The sequence below is a fragment of the Oryctolagus cuniculus genome, chromosome 17, assembly GCF_051225735.1.
Source record: "Oryctolagus cuniculus isolate XC-2025 breed Fujian yellow rabbit chromosome 17, ASM5122573v1, whole genome shotgun sequence".
Lineage (NCBI taxonomy): Eukaryota > Metazoa > Chordata > Mammalia > Lagomorpha > Leporidae > Oryctolagus > Oryctolagus cuniculus.
The window spans coordinates 68,340,342-68,367,984 of record NC_142883.1 but is presented as its reverse complement, the minus strand read 5'-3'; the positions used below and the strand labels follow the sequence as shown (position 1 = coordinate 68,367,984).

At 40.2% G+C, this 27,643-nt stretch overlaps 1 long non-coding RNA gene across 1 annotated transcript; it reads left to right on the top strand.

The window, feature by feature from the left end:
* The first annotated feature begins 1,301 nt into the window (after positions 1-1,301).
* On the top strand, positions 1,302-19,152 carry LOC127489400 (uncharacterized). The gene is made up of 3 exons (XR_016223748.1): positions 1,302-1,410; positions 16,640-16,714; positions 19,111-19,152. It is a non-coding gene; the product is annotated as an uncharacterized LOC127489400 (long non-coding RNA).
* The last annotated feature ends 8,491 nt before the right edge of the window (positions 19,153-27,643 follow it).

Here is a 27,643-nt window from a genome sequence, read left to right as displayed (position 1 = left end):
GGGTTTCAGCATTGATGATAAATTTTAAATTATAGGTTTATTTGTGACATTATGAAATTTGAGAAAAATTCATAAAGCCAATCTTACTTGCCTCCACTGTTGACAAATGATTCTTTTTTTTTTTTTAAGATTTATTCATTTATTTGGAAGTCAGAGTTACAAAGAGAGAGAGGAGAGGCAGAGAGAGAGAAAGGTCTTCCACCCAGTGGTTCACTCCCTAATTGGCCCCAGTGGCTGGAGCTGTGCTGATCTGAAACCAGGAGCCAGGTGATTCTTCCTGGTCTCCCATGTGGGTGCAGGTGCCCAAAGACTTGGGCCATCTTCTACTGTTTTCCCAGGCCATAGCAGAGGGCTGGATTAGAAGTGGAGCAGCTGGGTCTTGAACTGGCTCCCATATGGGATGCTGGCACTTCAGGCAAGGGCGTTAACCCGCTGAACCACAGCGCTGGCCCCGAAAAATGATTGTTAGTGTTTGGTTTGGTACAAAATGCAGGGAATATGGGTCTAATTCCTTTATTCAAACTCAGTAAATGAGTTGGGACAATGAATTTCCAGTTGTTTCCCAAGAGCAGATTTATTTGTATATTAATGAGGCATGGGTGTTAGGCTCCTGGTGCCTGCATGCCTGGGAGGCATACTTCAGTTGTTTATCTACTCAGCCATAGGTACTGCGAGGTATTCAGGCTTGCCTTTAGCAGTTTTTACAGTGAGGGTTTTTAATTTTTAATTTTTTTTTCAAATTTACCCATACCTGTTAAAATTTTAGAACTGATCATGTAGAGAGAAATTGCAGATTTCAATAGTGAATAGCAATAACAGCTAAAGTAAGTAGTCTCACTATACTTAACTGCCCAGCCTAACATTAAAGAGAAACAGGTTTATCTACACGAATATCTCATGTGATAAATCAGTGTAATAAACAATTCACCTTTCTGTGTGTATTTTTTGAAATATGTCTTTGGCAGTCAAGTATGTATTGGAGTCAAGTGTTTATATTAATATTCATTTTTTTGTTTATTCACTGAACTGCACTACCAGCATTTTAGTGGAGATAGAATAGCCTCCTTAAACTTTATGAATTTCAGTCACTGGCATAATTATAGCTATCTACATATTCATTAAATGTACAGAAGAACTGTCTCCCAAAAGACAGCCATGCATTCAGAAACAGTACACAATTAAATATACATGATTTAAAAGTTTTGTTTCTTAGGCTTGTTTAAAATTAATTTCCTATAGCGTTCCTTTCTAAGCAGAAGAATTCTAACAAAGGGATTCCCGTGCTTTGGTTTCTTTCCTGTAGGAAAGAATGGGAAGAACAACTTGTAAACAACAATTACTTGGCAACAAGGGCAGAAGGGGATTCATGGGCAGCTGAGAAGCAGCAGGTTCCGCAGCATTTGCTGGAAGGTAAGAAGAAAATATTTATTTACAGTTTGTGATTGCAATAGATCAACACATGACCTGATGCCCTGGAAGATTACCCATGAAGGGGATCACTGAATTTTCTGAGAGACTTCACTCCTAGTCATTTGGCCATTCATGTTTATCTTTCACAGGACATTTACTAATGAGATGAGCCACCTTAGTCCTGAGTAACTGGTGATGATAAAATAACCATCTTTTCTTCTTTGGATGATGCAAACATCAGAGCAACACTTTGACGTTCTCCAAAAATGTTTGCAGAAACTCTTGAGCTGGGCAGGAAAGGGAGGGGGCAATTAGCTTTCAGGTTCTTACTGCATCAAGTGCCATCATCTAGTCATCCTCTCTTTTCCTTTCATAAATAGAGGATAGGAAGAATTTTTTACAATTCTTTTGCTTAAAATCACAAAGTCAAGACAACAAGGAGAAATAGAAGGAAATTGGGCTAGTGTCTTTGGAAGGGAAGAAGCTTTGGTTATCAAAACTGGTAATGATAATCAGCAGCCATGTTTTAAGTGCTTTGAAATAGTACCCCCTTTTGTTCTCCAAAAATGAATTAATTGGGATTTAGACTGGTTTCTAAAATGACTTCTACTGAAAGTTTTTAGGATTATCTGTATAAATTGAGCATACTGTGTCTGTGCAAGTAAAGACAGAATGAAATGCTGAGACAGTTTTAGATTTAGTAATTTAGATTCAATAATTCAAATGCATTTTTCTTCTATTGTATGCAGGCAGTAAAGGCAGGAAACCTGCTGCTAGACTATTTGTATACAAATATTTGTATACCACCCAGTTCCCTGTTGTTTAACTTTTAATATTCATTTGCAAAAAATAAATGCAAATCCAGATTTATTTTAATGTTTTATTAAATAAATTAAAACAGATTTTTCTTTTCAAGCATTAAATCACAATGTACAGCACATTAAGGACAGAGATCCTACATGAGGAGTAAGTGCACAGTGACTCCTGTTGTTCACTTAACAAATTGACACTCTTGTTTATGGCATCAGGAATCACCCTAGGCTCTTGTCATGAGTTGCCAAGGCTATGGAAGCCTTTTGAGTTCACCGACTCTGATCATATTTAGGCAAGCTCGCAGTCAGAGTGGAAGTTCTCTCCTCCCTTCACAGAAAGGTACCACCTTCTTTGATGACCTGTTCTTTCCACTGGGATCTCACTCGTGGAGATCTTTCATTTAGGTCATTTTTTTTTTTTTTGCAAGAGTGTCTTGGCTTTCCATGCCTGAAATACTCTCATGGGCTTTTCAGCCAGATCCACATGCCTTAAGGGCTGATTCTGAGTCCAGAGTGCTGTTTAGGACATCTGCCATTCTATGAGTCTGCTGTGTATCTTGCTTCCCAGGTTGGATCGTTCTCTCCCTTTTTTATTCTATCAGTTAGTATTAGCAGACACTAGTCTTGTTTATGTGATCCCTTTGGCTCTTAGTCCTATCATTATGATCAATTGTGAGCAGAAATTGATCACTTGGACTAGTGAGATAGCATTGGTGCATGCCACCTTGATGGGATTGAATTGGAATCCCCTGGTATGTTTCTAACTCTACCGTTTGGGGCAAGTCAGCTTGAGCATGTCCCAAATTGCACATCTCTTCCCTCTCTTATTCCCACTCTTATATTTAACAGCGATCACTTTTCAGTTAAGTTTCAACACTTAAGAATAACTGTGTATTGATTACAGTATTCAACCAAAGGTATTAAGTAGAACAAACAAAAAAATACTAAGAGGGATAACGTATTAAGTTGTTCATCGACAGTCAGGGCAAGGGCTGATCAAGACACCATTTCTCACAGTGTTCATTTCACTTCAACAGGTTTCCTTTTTGGTGCTCAGTTAGTTGTCACCGATCAGGGAGAACATATGATATTTGTCCCTTTGGGACTGGCTTATTTCCCTCAGCATAATGTTTTCCAAATTCCTAACAGAGATCACTTTTCAGTTAAAATTTAAACACCTAAGAATAATTGTGTGTTAGTTACAGAGTTCAACCAATAGTACTAGAACAAAAAAATACAAAAATGGATAAAGTATTACATTGTACACTATGAGAAACAGTGACTTGATCAATATATTTTGATCATGTATTTTTCTACTTTTTATTATAATTATAAATTGTAATCATGTATATTTATAGGTTATAAAGTTATGTGGTTTGTGACTACCATATAGATAGATTAAATCAAACTAATTAACCTATTCATCATCTCAAATATTTGACATTTCTTGTGGTGAGAACATCTGAGAATTATTCTCTTAGTGAAGTTGAAATAAATAGTACTCAATGATTACCTCTATCACCATGCTGTATATTAAACCTCAAAAATTAAAATAGCCTTTCTGAGCTTTGTACCCACAGATTATCATCTCCCTGCTTTCCCCTATTCCCCAACCTCTGATAACTACCATTCTACCATCTACTTCTATGACTTCCATTATTTTAGCTTCCACATATTAGTGAGAACTTGATCATTGGTCTTTTTGTGTATGGTTTGTTTTGGTATAATGTTGTCCAGTTCATCCATGTTGCCCTCAATGATAGAATCTCTTCCTTTTTTAAAAGGCTAAATGTTAAAACAAAAAAGGCTAAATGTTATTTCTTTACACACACACACACACACACACACTTCACACACTTTTTTTTATCTGTTAATGGACACTTAGGCTGATTTCATATCTTAGCTATTATGAAAAATGTTGAAATGAATATAGGCAGGCAGACATTTATTCCATATACTATGTTAAAATCTTTCCAGTAAGACACTTTGAAGCAGTATTGATGAATCATATAGTGGTTTTAGTTTTAGTATTTTATCTCAACTTTATGGTGGCTGTACTAATTTATGTTTCCACCAAAGGTGTATGGTGGTTATCTTTTTCTCCACATCCTTGCTAACACTGGACTATCCTTTGTCTGTCTGAGAAGAGGCACTCTAACAGGTGTGATGTTTTAATTTGCATATCCCTAAAGATTAGTGATGTTGAACCTTTTAAGGTTAGCCTTTAGTTTGTCTTCTTTTGAAAAACATCTATTCAAATCCTTCTTTTGAGAACCATTCATTCAGACCCATTTTTGAGTTGTTTGAATACTTATATATTTTATATATTAAACCCTATCACATATGTGGATTGTCAGTATTTCCTCCCAATCTGTAGGTTATCTCTTTGCTCTGTTAATTGCTTTCTTTGCTATACAGAAGCTTTTAGTTTTGATGTAATCTCATTGTCTTCATTTCTATTGTCTGCATTTTGTCAAATCTAAAAAAAAATACTGCCTAGACCAACACTGCATAGCTTTTCCTCTGTATTTGCTTTAGTAGTTGCACCATTTCATTTAATTTAATCCACTTTGAGTCAATTTTTATATTTAGTGCAAGATAATGTCCCAGTTCATTGTTGTTTAATTGAATATACAGTTTTCCTAGCATCACATATTGAAGAGACTGTCCATTCACATTGTATATTCTTGTCACATTTATCAAAATTCCATTGGTATAGTTGCATGGGTTCTTTTCTTGACCTTCGGTTCTATTGCACTGACCAGTATGTCTAATTTTATGCCAGTACCATGTTATTTTAATTACTATTGCATGTAGTATAGTTTGAAATAAGGTAATGCGATGTCCTAGCTTTGTTCTTTTTGCTTATGATTCATTTCACTGGACTATTTGTTTTTCTTGTTCCATATTAATTTTAGGATTTTTTCTATATATGAAAAATGATGAGTGTGGGAGTGTGGGTCAGAGGGAGGGTAAAAAATATCACTGTGCTCCTAAATCCATATGTAGGCAACACATGAAATTTGTTCACCTTATATAAATAAAAATTATTTACAAAAAGGAAGTTGATGTTGGAAATTTGATGGATATTGTTTAACAGATTAGTTCAAGTAATATTACTTCAGCAATATTCTTGTAATCCATGAACATGGGATATCTTTTCATCTATCTGTGCTCTCTTCAGTTGCTTTTATTAATGTTTATAATTTTGGGGGTATAAGTCTTTCACTTCCTTGGTTAAATTTATCCCTAATTATTTACTTACCTATTATTTATTTATTTATTTTCTTATGGTAATTGCTAAGTGCAGTTGGTCTAAATTCTTTTGTTTGTTTAAGAAAGTTCATCATTTGGTGTAGAGAAATGTTATTGGTTTGGGCGTTTTAACTTTCTAGTATTTAGTACTATGTAAATTTGTTTAAATCAAGTTACTTCACATATTTGAGAGAGAAACTTAGTTATTTTAAGTATTGATCAGTTGCCTTTGGGGGCTACATGGTATAGTGGGTTGAGCCATGGCCTGCAATGCAAGAATCCCTAGGGTTGCTAGTTCTAATCCTGGCTGCACTGTTTCCAATCCAGCTGCCTGCCAATGCATCTGAGAAAGCAGTGGAAGATGGCCCAAGTACCTAGGATCCCTGGATCCAAGTACCATGAGAGACTTGGTTGAAGCTCCTGGCTTCAGCCTAGCTCAGCCCTGGGTGTTGCAGCCATTTGGGGAGTGAACCAGCAGACTGAAGATTTCTTTCTCTGTGTCTCTCTCTCTGTAACTCTGCCTTTTAAATAAATAAACCTCTAAAAAAGTGTTAAAGCTGATTATCATTTTTTCTATCAAGTAATTCAAATCTTAGATTATTTAGTCTAAATTTCATTTTGAAATACTTATTTTTCTTTGCTATTCTGTATTTTCAGAGTTTTCTCTCATCTTTTTTACAATACCATTATCATTTTGTTACCACATGCAGAAGCAGCTTCTCTTATACTTTTATGGCTTTTTTAAAAAAAAGTTTTATTTACTTATTTGAAAGTCAGAATTACAGAGAGGGAAGAAAGGAGGCAGGGAGAGAGAGACAGAGACAGAGATGGAGAGACACAGAGAGAGAGAGAGGTCTTCCATTTGCTGCTTTACTCCCCATCTGGCCACAGTAGCCTGAGTTGAACTGAACCAAAGCCAGGAGACTTGAGCTTCTTCCTGCTCTCCCATGTGGGTGCAGGGTCCCGAGCACTTGGGCCATCTTCCACTGCTTTCCTAGGATATAGCAGAGAGCTAGATCAGAAGTGGATCAGTAGGGACTCCAACCAGCACCCATATAGAATGCCAGCACTTCAGGCAACAGCTTTATCTGCTACACCACAGTGCCAGGTCCATACTTTCATTTTCTGATAATAAAAATCCATCTCTAGACCCTGCTAATGTGGAGAAAAAGGTACCCTAAATACACTTCTGGTGGGAATGTAAGCTAGTATAACCATTGTGGAAGCCAGTCTAGAGATTCCTCAGAAAATAGATCTATCATATGATCCACCCATCCAATTTCTGGGAAAATGCCCAAAGGAAATGTAATAAGCATATGAAAGAATTATCTGTAGTCCCCTGTTTATAACAGCTCAATTCACAATAGCCAAAGTAGGGAATCAACCCAGATTTCCATCAACTGGTGACTCATTAAAGAAAATATGGTACATATATACATACTCATCTATAAAAAAGAATGAAATTCTATCTTTTGCAACAAAATGGGTGCAACTGGAGACCATTATGCTAATGAAAGAAGCCAGACCCCTGAAGACATGTGCTTTCTCTGATTGGTTGTAGTTAATATATAGAGTACAAAAACAAAACAAAACAAAGCAAAACACTGTGTATATCCAGCTAAACTGACATCTAATGATTTGATTGTTGTCTATATCTTGTCTGATGGACTGTGTCTCCTTGTCTCTAGGCCATTCAAACAAATAGGGCAACTATTTTACAACTTCAAAAAGTGTATGTAAAAGAGGCTCATGGCATAAGTTTGGCCAAGGAATTCAGAGGCTGGTTGAGATGCCCATGTCCCTTATTGGAGGTTCCTGCATTTGCTACCTGCATGTGTCTCACGACTGAAGAACCCTCCTAGAGCAGGCCTTGGGAGTCCACTGGGATGGCTGAAAAATAATATTACTGCCACCCTCCTGAGAGATCTGAATTGTGTTCCTGGCTCCCAGCTTTGGCCTGTGTGCAAGCTGTTGTGGGCATTTTGTAGTGAATCAGTGGGAGTGCTGTCTCTGTCCATTCCTCCCTACCTCCTCTCTGTCACCCTCTGCATCTGTCCCCCTCCCCTTCTCCCTTCTCCATCTCTCTGTCACTCTACCTCTATAATAATTTTAAGATGCTTACTTAGTACATACACACACATACAGTCTCTCTCTCTTTCCCTCCCTCTCTCTCTCTCTCTCTCTCTCCCCCCCCCCCCACACCGCAGCCTAAAAGGCCATGTTCAGATTGGGGAGCACATGTGATGTGGCCAACCATAGAGTCAGGAGCCCTGAGAGGATGAAGGTCAATTCTCTTTAAGACAGGTTTCTTGTGAAAACTTCCTAGGTCCCATGAGAGCTACATTAATCCCCTTCAATGACAGCCCACAGTGACCTAATTACTTCACACTGGTCTCTGCCTCTTAAAATTTCCTGTTCCTCCTAAAATAGCTGCACTGGGGACCAAGCTTCCAACACAGAAGCATTTTTGCAACACACTCAGACTATATCACACATAGCACTGTTCCACCTAGCTTTCTAGAATTCATAAATGGGAAATACTGATGTGCAAAAACCTGCATCACCACAGATGGCACTGCTTTTTCTTCAGAGGTTACTCAGCAGAGCAGGTGGGTGGACAGGGGAGGGAAGGAAGAGGCGGTATTCTATTGTTCAAAATGGAGACTTGTAGGGGTCTGCAGCTTGAGAGAAAAGTTTTGTGTGAAGGTGGGAGGCATAGGGCAAGTGTAGACAGAGATAAAGAGAGATAGAGAAAGAGGCAGTGACTGAGTAGAAGGAATAATTTCTTGTGTGCTCAGCATGGTGTAGTTTGCTGCAGTTCACAATAATCTTCATTTTGTGAGCAAATAGAAAAGTAGAGACCAAAGGTTTCCTCTTCAGAGAAGAAAATTTTACCTTGATTCGATGAATACCTGTTGTCCACATATATTGATCTATCATACCATAGTCAGCAAATATTGACAGTTTTAAGGATTCATCTCAGATTGTTTCAAATGTTTAAAGACAATGTTGAAGGATCTGATTTGTTCATCACACGTTGCATACATGGACGGAGATGGGGTAAATGCAGGCCAAGCCCTAGAATGAAGCCCACCACAGTGTCAGTGCTGCCTGGTTTTGGATGACTCGATATTGAAGGTTATGCAGCAGTGTTACAGAAGCTTCTTCCAGAAGCCAGGCCTCGCAGGTTGTGACAGAGAGAAGGAAGGAAAGGCAGATTTCTCGTCCATGTTTTGTACCTTTTACCTCTACTACACCCATGTTGTTTCTCTTGTTGTTAACATGGAATTTTCTTTCAAACAAAATTTGATAAGATTAAATACAATAAATATAATAAATTAGTCGGAGAACTCAAGGGGCTTCCATAGCCTTGGAAACTCATGACTGGTGCATAGGGAGATTACTGATGCCATAGACAGGAGTGTCAATTTGTAAAGTCAACAACAGGAGTCACTGTGCACTTACTCCTCATGTAGGATCTCTGTCCTTAATGTGCTGTACACTGAGGCTTAATGCTATAACGAGTACTCAAACAGTATATTTCACTTTGCGTTTCTATGGGGGTGCAAACGATTGAAATCTTTACTTAATGTACACTAAACTGATCTTCTGTAAAAAAAAAAAAAAAAGAAATTATCAATTCCCAACTTGACTCTCACTGGGATTAAACATGACAATAGGTCTGATCTGATTTCATCATCATTTAAAAAAAATCATCTATTATTTTTCACTTTATGTTTCTGTGTGGGAGCAAACTGTTGAAATCCTTACTTAATGTATACTAAGCTGATCTTCTGTATATTAAGATAATCAAAAATGAATCTTGATGTGAATGGAAGGGGAGAGGGAGTGGGAAAGGGGAGGGTTGTGGGTGGGAGGGACGGTATGGGGGGGGAAGCCATTGTAACCCATGAGTCGTACTTTGGAAATTTATATTCATTAAATAAAAGATTAAAAAAAATACAATAAATATAATAAATTATATATAATTTAATATAAATATAATACATAAAATTATACATGTGCTTATATAAGTATAAGCATATATAATGTATAAATATATATAAATAAAATAAATGTAATCATCATGTTATTTTTCTCATGGCCAAAAGGGAGAGAAATTCATAGGTCACATGGTGATGATGGCCCACATCTGCTTGTTGATGTCTGAGGTCTGAGGGAAGAGTCAGTGTGTGGGACTGAATCCACAGTGGGGAGTTGGAGTTGTCTGGAGATGGCGTCACTCAAGACAAGCAGTGGAGCTTGGATTCAGGCTGAGGGCTACATGAAACTTCCCAAGAGACCTAAGTTTCCTACATCAGGGGAGCCCTGGGGCATGCAAAGTGCTGATCTGCTGGTCAAGGGCTCCACAGATGAGTGGCACCAGTGACCTGGCAGAGGCTCATGGCATTTCCAGACAAAACTTTGGAAGTCCCACAGAGTGCCTTCCACACCATGTGACAGTGATGAGCAAACCCAGGAGCAGCTCTGGTTCACAGGGAGGAGAGACACCAATAAACATGTTTAAATCAGCCATGAGCATAGATTCCTTTCTTTTTTCTTTTCTTTAACATGTGTATAATTTAACATTTGTATAATTTATTTGCAATACTGGATGTGAGATGCATAAAACATCTGGCAGTAGCATCTTGCCTCTGAACTTGATTTATAAAACTATTACCTCAGTTTTCTGTATTTTGTGATTTACTTGGGGAATGATGACAAGAGTCTTTTTTTAAGATTTATTGTATTTATTTGAAAGAGTTGCAGAGAAAGGCAGAGCCAGAGAGAGAGAGGTCTTCCATTCCATTGGTTCACTCCTCAAATGATTGCAATGGCCAGAGCTGAGCTGATCCAAAGCCAGGAGCCAGGAGCCAGGAGCCAGGAGCTTCTTTCAGGTCTGCCACATAGGTGCAGGGACTCAGGACCTTGGGCCATCTTCTACTTCCGCTGTGTCATTGCCAATTAAAACTGAAAATGGGTAGGAGTCGTAATGATGCTGAGCAAAGAGCAAATATAATTTCCTTGTTCTCCAAGACACATATCGACAGTCAGTTTCTGCCATTAGGATTACCTGAAAAAATGCCTTCCTCTGTGGGTCTCCGTGAATACCACGCAGAGAATCCAAGAACTCAAAGGGGAAAATGTAATGCAGAAACTATCAGTCTGATCTACAAATGAAATACTGGCAAGACGATAAATGGTGCCTTCAGCTTCTTGCTTCCAGATTGTGCAGACTGGGCGTTCATATAGGAGGATCTTCCATAAACTTGAATTTCTTCACATGACTGTGCTATGCCTGGTTCACTTTTCAGTTGACAAAATAATTGGGGCAAATAATTAAGTCCTTTGTATTTCCATAACCAGAGCTTTGCTCAGACTTCACAAACCATAAAAAGTCAGGACACAAATTGGTGTTGATTAAAGGATTCGTGTGTATGGATCTTGAGAGGCTACAAATGTCAGGCTGGTTTATTAAAGTTCATCTGGGCTGCTGATTAAGATCTAGTCCATGAGGCCTGCCCTGTGGCATAGTGGGTAAAGCTGTTGCCTGCAGTGTGGGCATCCCATATGGGCACCGGTTCAATTCCTGGCTGTTCCACTTCTAATCCCACTCTTTGCTATGCCCTGGGAAAGTAGAAAACAGCCCAAACCCTTGGACCCCTGTACCCACGTGGGAGACCTGCAGGAAGCTCCTGGCTCCTGGCTTCAGATCAGCACAGCTTCAGACGTTGCAGCCATCTGGGGAGTGAACCAGCTGATAGAAGACCTATCTCTCTCTGCCTCTGCCTCTCTGTAACCCTGCCTTCCATATAAATAAAGAAATCTTTGAAAATAAACCTAGTCCACAAAGTTTGCTGTTCCTCCCCAGTTCTGTGCCGAGCTCCAGCCATGTGCTCACAGAAGTTTCCCAGCCAAGCATGCAGGACCCAGCTGGCTGGCCCAGAAGCCCCACTGCCTGGACAAGCAGCATGAACATGGCCAGCTTTAGAACAGCACTAGGCCACTTTCAATATAGAGATGCCCCTCAACTTACAATGGAGTGATGTTCCAATGAGCACATCAAAGCTGAAAATGAATATATTTAATATGTCTAACCCAGCAACAACTGGAGCTTCTTCTAGCTTGCCTTAAACATCTGCAGAACTCTCCCATTATCCTATCTGGGCAAAATCATCTTAACCTAAATTTGGTTAGTCCAGACATGCTGACCAGTTCATGTAATTTATTGAAAACTAGACTGAAATGAAAATCAGCTTGGTTGTGTGGTTACACTGTCAGAAACCATCAAGTTGCAAATGCATAAGCCAAATCACAATGCATCAAGGACCATCCATCATTCTGCATGTTAGTCCTTTGTCAGGTAAGGAACTTAGATATTTTCTCCCATTCTGATGGGTGTACATTCACACTAATGATTGTTGTCTTACTGTGCAGAAGCTCCCGAGTTTGATACAATACGATTTGTCTAGTTTTGCTTCTGTTGCCTGTGATTTTGAGGTCTTGTCTGAAAAATCATCGTCTATATCAATGTCCTGAAGTACTCCCTCTAGGGTTTCTTGTATCCATTTTATAGTTCGACATCTTCCACTTAGGTGCTTGATCTATCTTGAGTTTATTTTGTATATCATGAGAGGTAGGGATCTAATTTTCATGTCCAGTTTACCCAGCACCATTTATTGGAAGAAACAACCTTTCACTAATGTATGTTCTTGGCAATTTTGTCAAAAATCAGTTGACTGTATGTACATGGATGAATTTCTTGATTCTCTATTCTGTTCTGTTGATCTATGAGTCAGTTTTGATGCCAGTACAATGCTGTCTTAGTTACTATGCCTTTGCAGTGTGCTTTGAAATCAAGTATTGAGATTCCAGCTTGATCTTGGGGGGAATCTGGACTTCCTGACTTGTTTGCATTCTGTGGTTCCATAGTGTAGGATACGTTTTTCTAATTCTGTATAAAATGCCATTGATATGCTCATATGGTTTACACTGAGCCTATAGATTCATTCAGGTGTGTGTACATTTTAATGCCATTAATGCTTCAATCTCTGAGCAAAGAATATCTTAATTTTTTTGATTCTGTCACCATTTTTTTCATCATATACTTTTATACTTTTCATTGGAAAGAGCTCTCATTGAATTTCATCCTAAATAAATTTTTGTACATTTTATGAAAGGGATTCTTTCCTTGATTTTTCTTTCAGCAAGATCATTATTGGTGTATAAAAATTCTCTTTTTATATGTTGACTTTGTAGCCTGTGACTTTACGATATTGCTTCTCCAGTTGTAACTGATTTTTGGAATTTTCTATGTACAATACCATGTCATCCACAAACATGGATATTTTGATTCCTCTTTTCTGGTTTTTATGGCCTTTATTTTTTTATATTGAGTAAGAGTGGTGAAAATGAATGGCCTTGTCTTGTTCCGTATTTTAGAGAAATGAGTTCAGGTTTTCCACATTTAATATGAAATTTGCTGTTAAACTGTAATCTGTTGCCTTTATCATTTTCAGGGATGTCTCTTGTATACCTAGTTTGTTAAGAATTCTTATTATGAAGGGGCGTTGAATCTTATTAAATACTTTCTCTGCATCTCTTTCAGTGGATTGTGCATGGTTTTTGTTCTTCATTCTGTTGGTCTGACTTAGGATGCTTATTGATTTCCAAATGTTGAACCACTCTTTGATCTCTTGGATAATCTCTCTTGAATATGATGTATGATCTTTTTTTTAAAAAAGATTTATTTATTTGAAAATCAGAATTACACAGAGAAATAGAGAGGCAGAGAAAGAGAGAGGTCTTCCATGTGCTGGTCCACTCCCCAATTCGTCACAATGGCTGGAGCTGCACTGATCCGAAGCCAGGAGCCAGGAGCTTACCCTGGGTCTCCCACTCAGGTTCAGGTGCCCAAGGACTGAGCCATCTTCTACTGCTTTTCCAGGCCATAGCACAGAGCTGGATTGAAATTAGAGAAGCTGGGACTCAAACTGGCACCCATATGGGATTCTGGCACTGTAGTCAGCAGCTTTACTTGCTATGCCACAGTGCCAGCCCCATGGATCATCTTTTATATGTAGTGCTGGATTTAGTTTGCTAATATGGTGTTGGAATTTATTGCATCTATGTTCATCAAGACTATTGATCTGTAGTTTGCTTTTTATGTTGTGTCTTTGTTTAGATCTGGTATCAGAATAATATTGGCCTCATATAAGGGGTTTGACAGAATGCCTTTCTTTTCAGTATTTTTGGAATAATATTGTATTGGTCCCTCTTTAAATATTTTGTATATTGTATTGTATTGTAAATATATTATATATTGTATTGGTCCCTCTTTAAATATTTTGGAGAATTCAATATTAAAACCTTCAGATCTTGAAAGTTTCACTCATGTAAGTTCTTACATTCCTCCTTCAGCTCATTACTTGCCATATGTCTGTTCAGATTTTTTATATCTCCTTACTACAATCTTGGTAGGTCATATATATCCAGGGATTTATCCATTTCTTCAAGGTTGTTAGCATTTAGCTGTTCATAGTGGTTGCTTATGATCCTCTGTATTTGTGTAGTATCAGTTGTAACATCTTTTATCTCTTACTATTTTAGTTTTTCTTTTTGTTAGTTTGTCTAAAGGTTTGCCTATTTTGTTTCTTTTAAAAAAACCTTTTCATTTTGTTGCTCTTTTATTTTTGTTACAGTTTCATTAATTTCTGCTCCGATGTCATTTCTTGCCTCCTGGTAATTTCGGGTTTGGTTTGTCATTGTTTTCTAAGCCCTTGACTTCCATCATTACATTGTTAATTTGACATTCTTTTGTTTTTCTGGTATAAGCTCTATTGCCATAAACTGTGTTCTTAAGACTGCTTTTTCTATATTCCACAGATTTTGATATGTTATATTTGCATTCTCGTTTCTTTCAAGACACTTCCTGATATCCTGTTTTCTTTTTTTTTTTTTTTTTGACAGGCAGAGTGGACAGTGAGAGAGAGAGACAGAGAGAGAAAGGTCTTCCTTTGCCGTTGGTTCACCCTCCAATGGCCGCCACAGCCGGCGCACCGCGCTGATCCGATGGCAGGAGCCAGGATCCAGGTGCTTTTCCTGGTCTCCCATGGGGTGCAGGGCCCAAGCACCTGGCCATCCTCCACTGCACTCCCTGGCCATAGCAGAGAGCTGGCCTGGAAGAGGGGCAACCGGGACAGAATCCGGCGCCCCAACCGGGACTAGAACCCGGTGTGCCGGCGCCGCAAGGTGGAGGATTAGCCTATTGAGCCACGGCGCCGGCCCCTGTTTTATTTTTTCAATTGGCTAGTGTTCAGTAGTTTGCAATTTAATTTTTATGTTTATAAAATTTCTGTTGTTTTTGTAATTTTATTCCTTTGTTTTCTGAAGAGATAAATGTATAATTTCATTTTTTAAAGATTTTGTTTATTTGACAGGCAGTGTTAGAGAGAGAAGAGACAGAGAGAAAGATCTTATCCATTGGTTCACTCACCAAATACCCAAAATGGCCAGAACTAGGCCTACCCACAGCCAGGAGCCAAGAGCTTCTTCTGGTCTCCAGTGCAGCTGCAGGAACCTAAGCACTTCGGTTGTTTTCCACTGCTTTCCCAGCCCTTAAACAGGGAACTGGATTGGAAGAGGATCAGTGGGGCCATGAACTGGCGCCATAGGCACAGGCTTAGTCTACAATGCCACTGCTCCAGCCCCTGTAATTTGTACTTTTATTCAACATTGCATTCACAATATTTACCTCACTAAAAATAAGCTGCAAAGTCATAGTAATAAGCTGTACAGATGCATTAGAATTTATTTAATCTGGCTGTTCCTACAGAATGCCTGTTTTTCCTTTGCCTCAGTTTTTGGTTATTATAATATATAATGCTGAAATCAATATACTTTCCTATATATGTATGGCATGGTGGGTCAAACCGCCAGCTGCAATGCGGGCATCCCATATTGGTGCTGGTTAACATCCTTGCTGCTCCACTCCCAATCCAGATTTCTGCTAATGGCCTAAGAAAAGCATAGGAAGATGGCCCAAATGCTTGGGCCCCTGCCACTCACTTGGGACACTGGATTAAACTCCTGGCTTTGCACTGGCCCAGGCTTGACTTGTAGCAGCCATTTTGGGAGTGAACTGGCAGATAGAAACTCGATCTCACTGTACTGCTTTGTAATTCTGGCTTTCAAGTGAATAAATTTTTAAAAGAAAAAATAAAAACCACATGCAAATTGTACATGTTTATAAAGCAGTATGTAATAGGCAAACAAAATCCTTAATGCCAAGTCATTGGAAGGAATGTTTCTCCTATCAATTTTGCTGTCTTTTTATCTTGCTTGTGGATTTTGTTTAAACTTTGTGTAGTCAAGGTTATCAGTCATCTCCTCTCTTCTGAGCTAAAGCCCGAAATACCTTCTGACAGGATCACATCAGTTGTGCGAGTCCCTCTAGGGCTCAGTTCCACAGCCCAGGCCGCCCGCCCACAGGACTTTCTGGTCCATGAGGCTACGCGGCTCTAGGCGCCCCTGACAAGCTGCTCTGGTGAGATCCAGCTCAGACCCGGGGACTGGCCCGCGTGGCCGAGGTCACGAGGGAGGTGCCCCCTCAGGGAGCCGGCCCTCGTGCAGTTGGGGGCAGTTGCGCTGGAGAGAGCTCCAAGGCAGATGACCAGGGCCTCGCGGGATGTCCCCTACTTGTTGAGCGAGGTGGAGGTGGTCCAGGTCCGTGCACCTTTGAACTCCTGTCAGTTGGTCAGCTCTGTCCCATGTGCGTTAGCGCCAATTGTCAAGCGCCCCCCATCGTCCACTTTTATATCGTCTAATGAGGTTAGCCAAGCGGCGGGTCTGGAGGGGGAGGTGGGGGTGGAGAGTGGGGGACCAACGGACGCTCAGAAGGTTACAGTTGGGGCTGATTAACCGGGTACATGGTCGCAGTTAGCGGTTGGATGGATGATAGTGTGTGGCTTGCTTTTGTAAAATAATGCTTACTGTAATTCATTTTCTTTACTTAGAAGTTATAGTGATTAATATACAGATACTAATGTATGTAATCACATATACGAAGATATATTAAATATAAGTAACAAATATACAATGCATAAATGTTAGTATTTATATCAGAATATTAGAAATTATTTTTCTAATATTATAAATATTAGAAACCTACAGAGGCAGAACCTGCAGCTATGGAGAGTTGACTGTATTGTTCAAAACCTGTAGCCCTCATCGAACAGGTAAGCTTAAGTCATTCCTTCTACCACAAACACCATTTAGCTCTAAGTGTTTGATAGTAACCAGTGAGTGTGTATTGCACTGGATGAGAAACAAGCCCACCTGAGCCCTCCCAAAGGATGGACTCAGAAGCATGAAGGAAGCAGAAGGCAAGGTGTTTATTGATACTTGGTAATTTTTTTAAAAAAAGATTTACTTATTTATGGCCAGCGCCGCAGCTCAATAGGCTAATCCTCCACCTGCGGCGCCGGCACACTGGGTTCTAGTCCCGGTCAGGGCACTGGATTCTGTCCTGGTTGCCCCTCTTCCAGGCCAGCTCTCTGCTATGGCCCAGGGGTGCAGTGGAGGATGGCCCAAGTGCTTGGGCCCTGCACCCGCATGGGAGACCAGGAGAAGCACCTGGCTCCTGGCTTCAGATTAGTATGATGCGCTGGCTGCAGCGCGCGGGCCGCAGCTGCCATTGGAGGGTGAACCAATGGAAAGGAAGACCTTTCTCTCTGTCTCTCTCTCACTGTCCACTCCGCCTGTTAAAAAAAAAAGATTTACTTATTTATTTATTTGAGGGTCAAAGTTACAGAGAGAGGGAGACACAGAGAGAAAGGTCCTCCATCTGCTGGTTGTTTCCCCAAATGGCTGCAATGGCCAGAGCTGGGCCAATCTGTAGCTAGGTGCCAGGAGCTTCTTCTGGATCTCCCATGTGGGTGCAGGGACCCAAAGACTTGGACCATCGTCCACTGCTTTCCCAGGTGCCTTAGAAAGGAGCTGGATCAGAAGTGGAACAACTGGGACTTGAACCAGAGCCCATATGGAAAGCCAGGGTTCAGATTAACCGACTGTGCTACAGTGCTGGCCCTGTGTGAACCAGCACACAGAAGATCTCTTTCTCTGTATGTCTCCCTCTCCAGCTCTGTAACTGTGCCTTTGAAATTAGTAAGTCTTTAAAAAGGGTGCAAGGAGAGAAGAAGAATGGAATGAGCATGATGCCCATGCTCTTGGGGTGCAGAGTGAAGAGTTTCAACACATGTTTAGGAATAGCAAGTAGTTTTTTGCTGTTTTTGTTCTGTCCCCAATCTGTTAGCTGAACTGCTTTTTTCTTTCTCCAAGATTATAAATACATTAAGGGCATCTTAGAAATGTATCAGTTTCCAGGCGTAAGACAAAAGAAGAATTTTATACTAGCATTCTACTTATTCCTACTGACATAAAAGGCAGAGACAAGGAAAAACAATGAGCCCACCTAGAAGATTTAGGATATAACATTCCAGGTGTGGGGCTTTTCCATGTCCCTGGGAAGTCTCCAGATTCCCACCTTGCTGTCCAGCCCCACAGGGCTGCCATCTTACCTGGTGCATATGTGTACTGCCTCCAGGGTAACTTCAGAACCCAGAGTGAAGTCAGCCAGCTCCAGCCACCCGCATTGGCACCCAAGTCTCTGAGCCCCAAGGGTAATTCAAATTATTTTCCCTCTGGTGAACATCTTTGGAATCAATGGCCAGTGGCCAGCTCCTCATTAAGAGTTAGGTTCCTGTAGTCAGGCAGGGCAGGTTCAGTGACAAGGTCTTAGTGATTGGTGTTAGCTAAGAGTTGCTTGGGTGTCTATGCCCCAAGCTTGCTAGTAGGAGAGCAGAGGATCCAGTAGCCCAAGAACAAACATATTAAATATGTGTGTGTTAGATTACATGTTTTTTTTTTTTTTTTTGACAGGCAGAGTTAGACAGTGAGAGAGAGACAGAGAGAAAGGTCTTCCTTTTTCCGTTGGTTCACCCCCAAAGTGGCTGCTACGGCTGGTGCATTGCGGCTGGCACGCTTCGCCAATCTGAAGCCAGGAGTCAGGTGCTTCTCCTGGTCTCCCATGGGGTGCAGGGCCCAAGCACCTGAGCCATCCTCCACTGCACTCCTGGGCCACAGCAGAGAGCTGGACTGGAAGAGGAGCAACTGGGACAGAATCCGGTGCCCCGACCGGAACTAGAACCCATTGTTCTGGCGCCGCAGGCGGAGGAATATCCTAGTGAGCCATGGAACTGGCAGTGTACATGTTTTTAAAGTATTTTTAAATTTTAAAAATTTATATAAATGGAACAAATTTTGTGTATTTCATACACACAGTTTAAGAACATAATGCCACTTCCCAAAGGAAGCCTTGATGCTTATGACGCCATGCTAGCCAGTAGGGTATGGGAAGGCCCAGTAGACAGTGATTAAGTATCTCTGTGTTGTGTATATTATTAATTCATTTGTATTTGTACACTTATAAACTTGTGTATTTGGCAGTCATAGGCTTATTTCTGTTTGTATTATTTTTGATATGTCTTTGTATATATAAGTAAATATATTGATACATGTTGTGTGTAAGTAGACATTTCTGCAAATAATGACAGTAACATTTCTTCCCTCTTAGAATGTCGAAGTCTCCCAGATGTGAAATTACAGCTATATAGGTAAAGGAAATTTATTTATATTTTATAGACATATCTGAGTATTTATGCAGTTAAATATATGTCTTTAAGGATTCACTCAATATTTTCTTACATTTCCCTGTGTGGATATAGGTAAGTATTTGTCTAAGATTGTCATTTTTGCTATGGACATAATACAAGCTTTAACCTCCCATTGGTGAACCACGGCCCTACTGAGGTTGTAGGGACTTTTGGCTGACTGCAGCCATAGATGTAAAACTGGCTCTTGGCCTTGTGCATGGGTAGTTTGTGTCCATAGTTTCCTCCAGTGGTTGGGACATACCTCAATCCAACAGTGGAAGAGCTCACATTAGTCACACCTCATGCATCCATTTGGGAAGACCCAACCCTTGACCTCTAACCCAGTGACATTGGTCTGTCTTGGCCCCAGAAGGTCTGGAATTCTAGGTGTATATAAGTGTGTCAGTATCAGACAGTTCTGGAGAAATCTGGGGATGCCCTACAGATCAGGTTGAGGAGAAAAGCAGAGATATTTTCAAACTCAGTTTACAGATCATAAAAGCTACCTTGTATTTTGTAGCTTTTTGGAGATAACTTTTGTACATATTTTGCTAGACCTGTGACTGTTTTTGTGTGGTCCAGTAAATGGCATTTGGTAACATTTAAATTCCAGTTGTTCTCTGCAGGTGTAAAGCACATCAGGAGGCACTGGCACACTAACAGTGTTTTTGCTTCTTTTGGTCTCCATCTGCAATGACGCATGCACAGGTTACTCACTGCTCCCCAACTCCTTGGGTAATTGGGAAGTCAGGACCTGAAATCTGACTACTGATGAGCAGCGATTCATCTGGCGTCCAGCAGGGGGCAGCAGGCAAAAAGTCAACAATTGTGAGCGTCCTGCACCGTGGGCAAGCGGCCTGGAGGTGGTGCCCAAAAGCCCCTTGGCTGTGCTGTTCCTGCCGCACGTGCGTCCCTCCTGAAGAGCACACCCTTGGTTCCTTTCCTTGCAACCTGAGGCTCCTGACTGGGCGCTGATGCCTGAGGAGGGAAATAGCAGCAGAGAAGCTCTCGTTTTCCAGGATGTTCTCAGGCGGGTGATTCTTCACTGTCTCACTTCATATTTTAGCCAGATTTACTTGACAAAAGTATCTATCAATGAAGGGTATAATGGGTGGACATCAGGTCAGGCTATGAAGTTGTTATGGAATCAGGACTGTTTCAGGGAAAAATCCTGACAGACTCCAAGGGCCTTTCACCCTGTGTAGCCTTCAGTGAGTGGGGCCTTTCCCTGGCTCTGTGAAGTCCCCAAACACCCACTCTCCACTGGCAGCTGGGCTGAGTTCTCCTTTAGACATCTGAGCTCATGCCTACATGCACTGCTGCCATGGTCACCTCAGAACACAGAATGAGGGAATGTTCTCCAGGGAGGGACCCAGCTGCAGCCACCCCTGTGGCACCTGAGAACCTGAACACCTGATAGGTTACTGAGAGGATTCATTCCTTCCAGTGGACAGTTTTGGGAAGAGTAGCCAGTTCCACACTGAGAGTGACAAACCTGCTGTCAGTTGTCTCAGTGATGTGGACCTGGTGATTGGTGTCTGCCAGGGTCCCTTGTGTCTGGGAGCAGAGGGACTCTCTGGGTGTTTATGCCCCCATGATCTCTATCAGGTGAGTGGTGGGCCCAGTGTTGCCTGACATAAAGATTACTGTGTGTGTATATGTGTGATGAGTGTGAGATTGTGTGTGTTCCTTGCATTTCATGTGTATTTAGTATATGTGTATAGTTTCTTGTTATAAACTCATATATTTAGGAATTGTAGGTTTATTCCTAGCTATATTATTATATAATGTGTGTACATAGTTTGTGTGTATACATTTCTAGAAACTATGGTAGTAATAAATTCCTTCCTCTTAGGATGTTGAAGCATCCTGGACCCAAGGATATATCCATGCAAGTAAAGGGACAACTTTCTCTATCTCTAGACTCATATGAGTATTTATGCAGTTATGTGTGTACCTTAGAGGTTCTTTCAATTTTTCTGCCCATTTACACAAACACACACACTATTACCACAAGAGGGTTGTTTTCACTAGGGGCAACATAAAGTTTTTTTTCTAAACATTTACTTATTTTATTTGCAAGGCAGTGAGAGTGAGAGAGAAAAAAAAAGACAGAGAAAAATGGAAAGGCAGTGAGAGAAAGAGAGAGAGAGACCATCTGCTGGTACACTCCCGACATTGCTCCAGCAGCCAGGGCAAGGAGCCAGGAGCTTCATCTGGGTCTCCCACATGGATGCAGGGACCATATTCTTGGGCCATCTTCTACTTTCCCAGGCACATTAGCAGGGAACTGGATTGGAAGTGGAACAGCTGGGACTCAAACCAGCACCCATATGATATGCGGGCATTGCAGGCGGCAGCTCAGCCCACTGCATCACAACACTGGCCCCACCATACAGGTTGTGACCTGTTATTGATGATCCAGGAGACATCTGGAAACCTCAGAAAGGAGCTGGACTGAACAAGGCTCTGGTTCGTAACCTGTCCTGGCCTTGTACATGGGCAGTGCAGTCCCCAACCACCTCCTTTAGCTGCACTGACACTCTTAACCCTCAAGTGCTGGGACCTAAATTAGCCTCCCTGCTTGTGCATCTACCTGGGTCAGCAGGCCCAACATGCAGCCTCTGTCCAAGTAATTTTAATGCTTTGGGATTTAAGAATGTTTTTGTTCATGCAAACATTAGGACAGCTGTAAAGAGTATTTTATAGATATGACATCAGTAGAGGGACTAATGTAAAAGTGCTCAGTGATTTAGATGTGTTTGGCAGAGAGAAATGGAGCTTGTTATGATTTTCCTCATAGGGATCCTCTAAGAAGTAAATAGGCTCTATATTCTGTTTAAGAGATTTAAGATTGTAGTGACTCATGTTATACCATGGCCTCCTAGTTTTAACAGTATGACTGCAAGGAATATTCACCTGGCAATAGAGACCATGGGATTCTGGTAATCATAGTTGAAGATCATATAGGGACATTTTTGCTTCTTACTATCAATGTTATTATGCATGGATTTCCATTTAAATGCTATTTAGTTTCCTCATTGGGTAATAATTACTTGGGTTGAAATTACTGTTGACTAAAAAGTATATAGAATATAATTACTTCTGTGCCTGTGAATGTCATAATTAAGAATATCTATAGAAAGATTAGTATTTTATCACTTTCACAGAAGTTGTCCTTTAGAAAGGGGATACTCACTCTGATTTTTAAGGGAAACTGTGAGGTGGTATCAGGAAGGATCAGAGAGGAAGGTGGATGAGAAACAGCTTATTTTATAATTGGTTTATTTATAATAAATAGGATTATGAAGTAGTCTATAAGCTGTGTGTGTTTATGTTGATTCAGAGTATTGTGGTATTGAGTACATTGTTATGGGAATAAGTGTAATTGTAAGTTGTCACTGCCCCTCTTCGTGGAGGAACGACACAGGACCCTGTGCTGTTCTTTTGTCTGCTCGGCCCTTCCCGGGTTTGCTGCTGGTTCTTCCAGGGTTGGCTGCCAACCCTTCCACCTCCGTGGAAGGGCGGTTCCCCCTGCCACTGTCCCCACTTCCGCGGGGGAGTGGCACACCACCGGCCGGCTCTCTCGGGGGCTGCTCAGATGTTCCTGTTGCATGTTGTCTCTCTCCTCCTTTATAGTCCTCTTCCACCAATTCCAACTCTGCTACCCACACGCCGAGTACGCTGCTCTCCTCCGATCAGGAGCAGGATCAGCTCCTGTAGGTTATTGGTCGAACTGGAGGCAGCTGCGTAGAAGCTGTTTACTCCTCTCCCAGCGCCATATTGTGGGAGAGCAGATGCATAGAATAAGTCTTAATTCCAGTAACTTAGTCTAGTCCGAGTTGCTCCCCACAGTAAGTTACATAATTTTTATCTTAGGAGAAGGGTTAAGTTTATACATTATCTAGACCATAAGTGTTGGATGCCATTATTAATTGTGTTTAGCCCACAGTGGCTTCATAGGCTACAAATACTAGTAGGCAATGTATATTATACATGATATGATAAAATGAGCATTTAGGATTACAAGGGTTCCTAAAATGAATCCATATAATATTGTACCTTATAAAGACAAAAGTGATCTGTTAATGAACAACTTAATACATTATCCCTCTTAGTAGTTTTTTTTGTCTCTTCTACTTAATATGACTGGTTTAATTCTGTAATTATCACACAGTTATTCTTAAGTGTTGAAAATTAACTGAAATGTGATCCCTGTTAAACATAAGAGTGGGAATAAGAGAGGGAAGAGATGTATAATTTGGGACATGCTCAAGCTGACTTGCCCCAAATGGTAGAGTTAGAAACATACCAGGGGATTCCAATTCAATCCCATCAAGGTGGCATGTACCAATGCCATCTCACTAGTCCAAGTGATCAATTTCAGTTCACAATTGATCATAATGAAAGGACTAAGAGTCAAAGGGAGCACATAAACAAGTCTAGTACCTGCTAACACTAACCGATAGAATAAATAAAGGGGAGAGTGATCCAACATGGGAAGCGAGATACTCAGCAGACTCATAGAATGGCAGATGTCCTAAATAGCACTCTGGCCTCAGAATTAGCCCTAAAGCCATTCGGATCTGGCTGAAAAGCCCATGAGAGTATTTCAGGCATGGAAAGCCAAGACACTCTGGCAAAAAGATCTCTGTGAGTGAGATCCCAGTGGAAAGAACAGGTCTTCAAAGAAGGAGGTACCTTTCTCTGAAGGGAGGAGAGAACCTCCACTTTGACTATGACCTTGTCTAAACAAGATAAGAGTCGGAGAACTCAGAGGGCTTCCACAGCCTTGGAAACTCATGACTGGAGCATAGGGAGATTACTGATGCCATAGACAGGAGTGTCAATTTGTAAAGTCAACAACAGGAGTCACTGTGCACTTACTCCTCATGTAGGATCTCTGTCCTTAATGTGCTGTACATTGAGATTTAATGCTATAACGAGTACTCAAACAGTATATTTCACTTTGTGTTTCTATGGGGGTGCAAACGATTGAAACCTTTACTTAATGCATACTAAACTGATCTTCTGTTAAAAAAAAAAGAAATTATCAATTCCCAACTTGACTCTCAATGGGATTAAACATGACAATAGGTCTGCTCTGATTTCATCATCATTTAAAAAAATCATCTATTATTTTTCACTTTATGTTTCTGTGTGGGAGCAAACTGTTGAAATCCTTACTTAATGTATACTAAGCTGATCTTCTGTATATTAAGATAATCAAAAATGAATCTTGATGTGAATGGAAGGGGAGAGGGAGTGGGAAAGGGGAGGGTTGCGGGTGGGAGGGACGGTATGGGGGGGAAGTCATTGTAATCCATAAGTCGTACTTTGGAAATTTATATTCATTAAATAAAAGTTTTTTTTAAAAAAAGAATCCAATAAATAGTAAAATTTCAAAAAAAGACAAAAGTGATGATATATCAGTATACTGATAATAGTATTTGTAAGGATGCAACATACGCTAAAATAATATTCCTATAGGTTTGAAGGCATATTGGTGATAATAGAATACCTTAACCTAATGTGTTGAAATAATTAATTTTAATGATTACACTCATTCTAGTCTTTTTTGAATTCATTCATAGGCTTGACCTAGGGCTAAAATGGAAACTATAATTAGTTCTATGGTAAGAGCAAGTGTTAGGTTTTTCTGCAGTACCCATGGCAGGGGAAGTAAGATGGTAGTATCTAGGCTGAATAGAAAGACTGTAATGCCTAAAAGAGAATTTTATGGATAATGGCAGTTGGGCAGAGGCTATAGGATCAAATCTAAATATTGTATGGACTTTATTTTTATGTAAATATTTAATTTCTACGACCAGATTATGGTGGTTCCAAGAAATAGCACTACAGATATATGGATTGTCAGGGAGAGAGTAAGTTTCATTATTCTTTTTCAGGTTAAAACTGAAGCTAATACATTGGAAGCCAGTAGCAGTAGTTAACATTAAAAGAATAACATACATAACATACTTATGATCCTCATAAGTAAAGAGAGATGTGTAAGAATAATCAGACTGTGTCCACAAAGTGTATCAGGCATCAGTTTCAATGTCAAAATGATGGTTTCATATCAAATGAAATTTTAATTGTTATGAGAAAGTAAGATCTAAATTACAAATAGGCCATGGAATCCTGTGGTTGTAAAGAATGTTGATCCATACACAACCTCAGAGATGGTAAAAGATATATTGAAATATTTGGGGGCTGGTGTTGCGGTGTAGTGGGTAAAGCTGCCACCTGCAATGACGGCATCTCATATGGTCACCAGTTTGAATCCTGGCTGCTCCACTTCTGATCTAGCTCTCTTCTATGGCCTGGGAAATCAGTAGAAGATGGCCCAAGTTCTTGGGCCCCTGTACCCACGTGGGAGTCCCAGAAGAAGCTCCTCTCTCTTGGCTTCTGATTGGCACATCTCTGGCCATTGCGGCCAACTGCGGAGTGAACCACCTTTGGAAGGCCTTTCTCTCTCTGCCTCTTCTTCTCTTTCTCTGTAACTCTGACTTTCAAATAAATAAATAAATCTTTAAAAAAAGAAATATTCTGTAGTTTGTAGATGTAACATCAGCTCCAAGTTTGATTATAGTTAGTGTAGTTTGTATGTTATTTTTGTTTTCTTCTATGAAACTTTAGTGAGCTCGGGTAATTGGTACTCCTGAGGTTAGTGTGTTTAGTAAAGATAATTCTAGTAGATTAGGGCACAGATGCTTGTTGGTAGGTTGTAGCTTTAGGACTAGGCATAATGGATAGAAGGCTCAGAATAATCTTGTAAGGGCAAAAAACTGCTGATAGAATGAAAAATTTCATATCTTAATCCTTTTTTGAAAATGGGATTATGATGGCCCTTAATTGTGTTGCTCTCAGACTATATATCATCATCCTTGGTATATTGTTATTATTTTAGTTCCTAGGCTAGGAATGGTAGAATAGAAGAATTAAAATGGAAACCTATCATGAAGCTGTATGATAGAAACAGAGCTAACAAGGGGCTGGTTTTGTCATGCAGCAGGGCTAATCCTCTACCTGCAGTGCTGGCTGGCATCCCATACGGGTGCCAGTTCATGTCCTGGCTGCTCTGCTTCCAATCCTGCTCTCTGATTCTGAAATGGGGAAGCAATGGAAGGAGGGCCAAATCCTTTGTTTTCTACACCCATGTGGGAGATCCAGAAGAAGCTCCTGGCTCCTGACTTTGGTTCGGCCCAGCTCTGGCCATTGCCATTTGGGGAGTGAACCAGCAGATGGAAGAACTTTCTCTGTCTCTCCCAATTGGTAATTCTACCTCTCAAATTAATAAATAAATAAAATCTTTAAAAAAAGCAACAGACCTGGCAATGCCCTCTTTTGTGGTTGGAGCTGGTGTTAATTATATGATAGGCATGAGTTTGATGGGTCATTAACCATGAGAGTGGAAATATGGATGCTTGGATTGGGGTTTCAGTGAGTTCAAGAACATCTAGAATTAGAATAAATGTGATTATAGCAGTTGCAGAACTGATGCATGTCAAGATTAGAGGCCCTACCAATACAATGTAAGTGAAGAGCTATAATGCTAGCTGTTAATTGGATGGCTAGAGGTGTGGATTAATAGATAGGCTAGTAGTTTCAATAACTACTGTCAAAGGAATAAATGAGACAGGTGCATCTTAAGGGAGGAAGTGGATGAAATGCTTTGGTTTTATGGCAGAGGTCAGTAATTACTGCTTCTGCTCAAAGAATGATAGCTAGTTGTGACAACTGATATTTGGGTTGTTTGTGAGCATGTACAAGGTAACTGTCCTAGTTCATTTGTAGAATCACAGAATATGAGTGAGGTTAGTGTTAGAGACCTGGTTCATACTTCAGTGCTGTCATTCACTATTTAGGAATGAGTTGCACCCATCACTGTTAAAGGTAGATGAATTGATTGTTGGCTGGGCAGCTGGGAGATGGGAATAAAATGTTAAGGGATAAGATGATAATTACGATGTGGAATCCTGTTACTGTAAGGGCAACAAGAAAGGTGACTGCACTTTCATTCAGTTTCTCATGGAATTTCATCATTGGTGATCCACTATATTTTGATGTGTGTTTAAGGGTTAAATATATTTAGAAAATTTTAGTTGAAGAAATAAATGTTGCTAATTTTATTGAGATAATATTAATTAATTACATTTGTGTGTCTAATTGTGGCATTTCATTACTGAAATATTTTTGCTTTCAATATTGAAGTATTAGATTCATAATGATGTAACACAGATATCTGTCAGTTTTCAAAGTGTTTTAGTGGTACTGATTTGAAGACATGGAGATATGGTTGGACCCATACATGTCAGAGCATTTTCATAGTATAGACCAAGTAGGGTAGACGTGAAGGTTGCCTCATGAAAGCATCCTTGGATGGGAATTTTTTTTGAAGATTTATTATTTTTATTTGAAAGTCAGAGTTCCACAGAGAGAGAAGGAGAG